We start from the raw sequence: 8193 nt of genomic DNA on the forward strand, positions 1-8193 counted from the left end.
TGGACCTGTGTGTTCTGCTTATGGGAGTTATAACACCACTTACTGGTTACTGATTCAAAACAAATGCTGCAACATGTGGGACTGCTAGATACATGTCACTTTAAAAGGTGGTGTAACCAAGGCGGCCGTGTGGCTGAGTTTACAAAAGGCCTTTCTGTCAGTCCAGCTGCCTGTCAGTGATTGACTTCATGGTCAGACCATTGAATTCTAGGGGCATAATTTTCTCACTTCACTTCTTTTTCTATAAAATGAGTTCTTTGATCAAAGTCAATATAATACAAGAGACTGTAATGGAGAAGAGGACATTAAGTAAGCATATGTTTGGGGGTACTGGCATCAACATCTCAGAGCCGTAAGTTCAAAGGCAAAGTAAGTGGGTGGGTAAGTATCTGTTCCATTTAGGACATGCTGCAATTTCTCCATAATGAAAGGGTTCCAATGTAATCCTCCTGCCATCATGGCTGGTTGCCCTCTTTACCTGCATTGGCCGACATTTGATTTTCCTACTGAAAGATGAGATGGCTAGAGTGATGATAGCTATATCATCCTTGGTGAGGGAAAGCCCATGTACTTTTGTCCATTGATGACCATAAAACTACTTTATTCATGAAAACATTGAGCAAGCACTTAGGTAGTTAGGAAAATGCTGAGTGACAGCTGGGAGATCAGGCCATTCTGTCTATGGATAATCTCCTCTGTAGTTGATGCCCTATGGTGAACACTCAAATGTAACATGCCCTTCCTGGACCACTCTGAAATTCTAACCACAAAATTCTTCCCCATTTCCTCTCTCCACTTCTCAGCCTTAAAAATCCCTGGTATCTGATCAAGCCCTGAGCCACTTTCGGTGAGTCAGAGTAGATCTATATTGGATATTTCTCCTTTGAGGCAAAAGGAACTATTGATACTCAATTTTGTATATAAATAGGGTTTTAACCTCACCAACATAGTAGATTTCAATTATTATTCTCCAAATATTCAATTTCTCCTCCATCTCTGCTACAAGAGGCAGATACTTCTCTGTTTCATCACTGATCAACCGGCCATCTTGTTTTGGCCCCAGGGAAAGTGAGTGAGTGTGACGTGTGCCAGATTTGGGCAGAGACTGGAAATAACTGTGCAGTCTTACATGCCTTCTTATCCTCTTGTCATCTGCCTTAATGAGAGCATGCTCCAGGTAGCTATTGCCCTTCAGTATAGATTCTAAAATGAAAGACATGTGGCCCAATTTTGAATCTGACCAGTAGCCTGGAGTCATACAGCTTTGTTCAGCTTTTCCTAATTGAATCCTGTTGACTTACAGCTAACCTTCACTTGACCCATGGAACTATAAGAAAGAAACAATGTGTTTTGCTGTAAGCCACTAAAATTTGACCTTGTTTCTTTCAGAAAATGCAATATAATATGTTGGTATTTTCAGAGCCATCTTTATGTGTAACTGCACTGTTTTAGTCTATGGTCTACTTCCAGCCTATACAGTTAAACTAGTAGAAAACTCTTCAAGAGTCCATAGGTGTGGGGTGATTAAACTTTGGGAATGCTGTAGGAATAGATGCCATGGGAGATCTACCTGTTCATATCATGTATGCGTGCTTCTAGGAGATGCCTGAGCTAGATCCCCATTCTATTCGACAATAAAGTACTGCTGTGAATTTCCAACTACATGCATAGAAGATCAGGGAACACTACTCACCATAAGCATCTCAGGTCACACAGACAGTGGATATGCTATAAACAGGTATAGAGTCTTTACCAGAACCTGGCAGTAATTATAAAAGCTTTTTTTTTCTAAAGATCAGTTATTTGCAGAAAACAATATTGCATTGATCTGAAACTCTAGGATCTGGATTCATGCAAAGACCACCACATTGAAGATACAGAATGGGTACCTAATAAGGATTCCTTGTTCCCTCTTTTACAGACAAAATGCCCTTCTCCTAACCCCCAACAACCACTAAGATATTCTCTGTCTTTACAGTTTTATAAGTTTAAGATTGCTATAAATAGAACCACACAGTGTGTAAACTGTTGGGACTGTATTATTTTACTCAACACAGTTCCCTTAAGGTCCATTGAAGTTGTGTGTATCAACCGTTCCCTTATTGTTGAATGATATTGCATTATGTGGATGTGCCATTTACACACGCATGACATAAGGGTTATTTCTAGTTTTTGGCTAATATGAATAAAGCTTGTGTGAGCATTAATGTCTAGTTTTATGTAAATATAAGCATTCATTTTTCTGGAATAAATACCCAGGAATGTGATTGCTGTCTTTTGGTATGCATATAATTAATTTGTAAGAAATTGAAAAACTATTTCCTAAGAATCTAAAACATTTTACATTCCTTTTTTTTTTTCATTGTACATTCTTAGTAGTAATCAGAGTGATCAAATTGCTTCCCTTCTTCTCCAGTGTTTTTTGTTATCACTATTTTGTATTTTGTTGGGGGGGGGGAGACAGAGTCTCACTTGTCACCCTTGGTAGAGTATGGTGGTGTCATAGCTCACAGCAACCTCAAACTCTTGGTCTCAAGAGATCCTCTTGCCTCAGCCTCCCAAGTATTGGGGACTAAAAGTGCCTGCCACATATCTGGCTATTTTTTAGAGAGAGGGTCTCATTCTTGCTCAGGCTGGTCTGGAACTCCTGAGCACAGGCGATCTGCCCACATTGGCCTCCCAAAGTGCTAGGATTACAGGCATGAGCCACTGAGCCCAGATTTTGCATTTTTAATTTTAATCATTCTGACAGTAATGTTTTGATATTTCAATTTTTTAAAGAATGAAAACCCATATTTATTTACTAGCACTGTTAAAACATTATACATGACACATTCATTGGGGTTTTAATTCACATTTCTCTGATGACTAATGATGCTTAACATCTTTTCATGTACTCATTTGCCATCTGTGTACTCTTTTCAGTGAAATGAATCTTCATGCATTTTGACTATTCTCTAATTAAATTATTCTCTTTTTACTGTAGTTTTGGGAATTCTTTATATATTCTCCTCCCAAGAAATATCATTCAAGTCAAAAGAATATCTTACAGGTTCATGTGCCATAGGATGCCAACAGGGCTCCCAGTGACCAGACCTAAATGAGTTATTTTGCAAAAACAGTAGCCTGCAGCTAGAACATACTCCAGAATCACCAACCACACATCTTTCATTTCCTATTCTGTATTTTCTTCCACTAATAAACTGGGACATCCTATTTGGCACAGAAGCTTTAGAAGAGGCAGGCTCTCTGAGAGACTGGGCACTTTTCTCTTAGAATTACTCAAACCTGCCTATAATATTTACCTCTTTGGATCTAAGTTGGAAACCTAGAAACATCAAGGTTGTATTTCTTCCTGCTAACCAGCAGGTGGCAATCAAAATGAACTTAATAACAAGATGTATTTTGTGGCTTCTCTCAGTTGCCTGTGTGAATTACCCTGGGCCCTCAACTGTACACAAATAAAAGTACAGTATACATACTGTCTCGTAGATAGGCTTTTCAACTAAAAAATATAGTAGAATGACCATATTAATTTTCATAAGTAGATTGTGTTATGCCTTATAATGCTAACTTATTTATATTTGTTTACTAATTACTGTTAGATTTTTCCCTATATTTGCTTATCACCAACAATTCTGCAATGAATAGAATATCATTTAACCATCAACATTATACCTCTCTCTTTCTATCTACAGTTTACAAGTTTGTAAGTATTTCTACAATACAGATTTCTAGAGTCAAACTGGTCAGTATGCAATTTTTGTGTTATTTATTTAACTTTCATTGTAAAAAAATTCAAACACAAAAGTAGAAAGAATAGCTTTTAAAACCCACAAGCCCCCTTCACTGGGTTCAACAAGAACACCTGGTAATCTGGTTCCATTCTTATCTCCTTTGCTTTTCCCTCACCTCCCCAGTGCTGAATTATTTTGAAGGAAACTTCACATTTCATTTCACCTGCAAACTTTTAGGATGTACCTCTGAAAGATAGGCACCCTCAAAATAATGGCCATAATGCTATTATCATATCTAAAAATGAAGAATAATTCAACATCAATTTTTAGATGAACACTAGATAGTCAATTGCTTAATTTTCCATTTCTTCATGTTTCTGCTGCTTCTTTGCAACATTCCCCCCCCTCCTCTTTTTATCCTCTCTCTCCTTTTTCTCTTCCTGTTTCTTTTCCTGCAGTTTGTTCAAATCAGGATCTAAAGGAGATGTATACTTGAATGATAAGTCTCTTAAACTTCTTAGTCTGTAAGTTCCCCTCCATCTCTCTTCATTTTGCTGGTAATTTGTCTCCAAAGGAAAGCCAGTTATTGGCCCTTTGGAGTCTTTTGAATCTGGATTTTGGTGGCTCCATCATCTTTAATATGTCTCTCAAACCCCTAAATTTCCCAGAAATCGATAGATTTAAGTACAAATGATACATAGATCATTTTGTTTGTTTCTTGCTTTATGAGTATTGCACACTTTCTTGCTTTTGTCTATATTTTTCTAAATAAAACACTGATTTTGAAGAGAAAGGGTAATTGTGAGCTGTTTTTAATCTTTTTTTATTTTGACAGGTTTAAATGTATAAAAACTTGAAAATAGTATAATAAAGTGATATAGTATACTTACTACAGAGACTCAGCAGTTTTTAAAAAGTAGAGTCATTTACTCTTATTTTAATTTTTATAGTTGATGAGCCATTTAACATTAAATTGTTTTTGGAAAGATGTTTGGAGAACACTCAGAGATCTAAAAATAGATCTGCCATTCAATCCTATAATTCCTCTACTAGGCATATACCCAGAAGACCAAACATCACATCATAACAAAAATATTTGTACCAGAATGTTTATTGCAGCCTAATTCATAATTGCTAAGTCATGGAAAAAGCCCAAGTGCCCATCGATCCATAAATGGATTAATAAATTGTGGTATATTATGGAATATTATATATAATATAATAATATATCTGGAATATTATATCTGGAATAATATTATAATACCTGGAATAATATTATATCTGGAATAATATATCTGGAATATTATGCAGCCTTAAAGAAAGATGGAGACTTTACCTCTTTCATGTTTACATGGATGGAGCTGGAACCTATTCTTCTTAGTAAAGTATCTCAAGAATGGAAGAAAAAGTATCCAATGTATTCAGCCCTACTATGAAACTAATTTATGGCTTTCACATGAAAGCTATAACCCAGTTATAACCTAAGAATAGAGGGAAGGGGAAAGGGAGGGGAGGGAGTGAGTAAGTGGACGGAGGGTGGGTGATTGGTGGGATTACACCTGCATTGCATCTTACAAGGGTATATGTGAAACTTAGTAAATGTAGAATGTAAATGTCGTAACACAATAACTAAGAAAATGCCAGGAAAGCTATGGTAACCAGTATGATGAAAATGTGTCAAATGGTCTATAAAACCAGTGTATGGTGCCCCATGATCATATTAATGTACACAGCTATGATTTAATTTAAAAAAAAGCACTAAATTGTGGGGAACATCATGTCACTTCATTCTTTTTTGTATCTTTTTCCCTTTTATAGAGTTGGGGGTCTTATTATGTTGCCCAGGGAGATCTCGAATTCCTGGCCTCAAGCAATCCTTCCACCTCAGCTTCTCAGAGAGCTTCAATAATGGGTCTACCACACCTGGCCAAACTTGGTGTTCTTCAACCAGCATCTTCCCAGTCCCCCATCCACCCCAGCCTCTGTTAACCATCATGTTAGTCTCTGTTCCTATGAATTTGAATGTTTACACACAGTGTATCAGTGAGATCATATGCCATTTGTCTTTCTATTCCTGTATTATTTCACTTAACGTAATGTTCTCCATCCATGTTGTCACAAATAACAGGATGTTTTTTTTTTTAAGACTGAATAGTGTCCCACTATGTAGATATGCCATGGTGTCTTTATCCATTCTTCTGCTGATAGACATTTAGGTTGATTTCATATTTTGCTTATTGTGAATAATACTGCAGTAAAAACCGGAGTGCAGATATACCTTTGAAATACTTATTTTATATCCTTAGGATATATACACAAGAGTGAGGTTGGTGGCTCATATGGTAGTTCTACTTTTAATTTTGGGGAGGAACCTGCATACTGTTTTCCATAATAGCTGCCTTAATTTACATTCTCACCAAGAGGGTGCAAAAGTTTCTTTTCATCTACATTCTTGCCAACACTTGATATCTTTCAGATTTTTGATAATATCCATTTCAAAATGTGTGAGGTGATATCTCATTGTAAAATGAGTATGCATTTTCTCTGATGATTAGAGATTTTGAGCAAGTTTTCATATATATTTTAACTGTTTTTATGTCTTTTGAGAAATGTCTATTCATATCTTGTCTATTTTTAAATTGGTTATTCATTTTTTTTACTATTGAGTTGTTTGATTTCCTTATATATTTTACCTGTTAACCCATTCTCAGATACACGATTCACAAATGTAGTTTCCCATTCCATCATATTAGTATTTTGTCTACAATGCTAGTATTTAATTTTCCCTTTGTAATTTTTAGTGTGTATTTACTACAAACAAGGATACTCTTCCAAAGAAACTCAATACAATCTTCGAAATCAGAAAATAAACATTGAATACATTTCTGCTATTTAATGTAATCTCAAGATCTACAATTACATCAGTACTATTTCTTTTTTTATTTTTGAGTAAAAGAACCCAGGTCATAATCACACATTGGATTTAATCGTCAAAATGCTTTTAGCGTAGTTTGATCTTAGAGAGTTCTTCAGTCTTTTTATGCTTCTCATGTCCTTGCCACTTTGAGAATTACAATTATGTTCTAGAATTCCCTTCAGTTTAGGTATTTTTCAATGCTTACTCATAATTAGATACAGATTATGAGTTTTCCAGATGGCTCTTATGTTTTTTTCATATCATACTGGCTCATTCTTGGAGTATTTTTTTTTTCTTTCTAACATAGTAATATATTCCAGAATCATCTTGGACTTTGCCTGTTTCCAGTCTCGCCATTCATTCTGAGTGTATATGCCTGCGTCTATACTCACACATTTATATCTATGTTATTTCTATATATACATATGAAAACTCATGAGTTCTCTTCATTACCTTGATTTCTTTCTTTATTTCAAAATATTAATAGGATACAAATGTTTCTGCTACATATCAGAGCAATAAATGTGCTCATCACCTGAATAGTGTTTATTGGTACCTGCTAGATGGGTTTACCACCTCTCCTCCCCTCCCCTCTCACCCCTGCTTTTTTTTTTTATTATTAGAGACAGAGTTTCACTTTATGGCCCTTGGTAGAGTGCCATGGCATCATACAGCTCACAGCAACCTCCAACTCCTGGGCCCAAGCGATTCTCCTGCCTCAGCCTCCCGAGTAGCTGGGACTACAGGCTCCCGCCACAACGCCCGGCCATTTTTTGGTTGCAGTTCAGCCGGAGCCAGGTTTGAACCCGCCACCCTCGGTATATGGGGCCGGCGCCCTACCGACCCAGCCACAGGCGCCGCCCAACCCCTGCTTTATTCTCAAAGACTTTTACTTCCCTCTGTGCACTTGTGTGCCCATTAGTAAGTTCAAATTTACTAGAGAGTATGTATGATGTTTATTTTTGTATACTTGAGAAACTTTGCTTAGGATATTAGGCTCCAATTCCTTCCAAATTGCTGCAACAGGCAACAATTCTTCCTTTTTTATGGGTGAGTAGTAATCTAGAGTATACATATACCACATTTTGTTAATCTACTCATGAATTGATGGACTTTTGATGATCTCAATCTTGCATTTGTGGATTGGGCTTCAGTAAACATTCAAATGTAGATAGATATCTTTTGATAAAATGACTTCTTTTCCTTTGGGTAGATACCCAGTAGTGGGATTGTTGGATCAAATTGTAGAGCCTGGTCCAGATAGATTCATAGTCAACTTTTACAAAGAAAAACTGGTACCCATACTGCAGATAGTATTATTCCATAAAATTGAGAAGGGAATCCTTCCAAATTCATTTTACAAAGCCAATATTATCTTTATACCAAAGCCAGAAAAGAATACAGCAAAAAAGGAAAACTGGGCAGTGCCTGTGGCTCAGTGGGTAGCACCAACCCCATATACCAAGGGTGGTGGGTTTGAACCTGGCCCGGGCCAAACTGCAACAAAAAATAGCTGGGCATTGTGGTGGGTGCCTGTGG

Source organism: Nycticebus coucang, chromosome 14 (genome assembly GCF_027406575.1).
Source record: "Nycticebus coucang isolate mNycCou1 chromosome 14, mNycCou1.pri, whole genome shotgun sequence".
Lineage (NCBI taxonomy): Eukaryota > Metazoa > Chordata > Mammalia > Primates > Lorisidae > Nycticebus > Nycticebus coucang.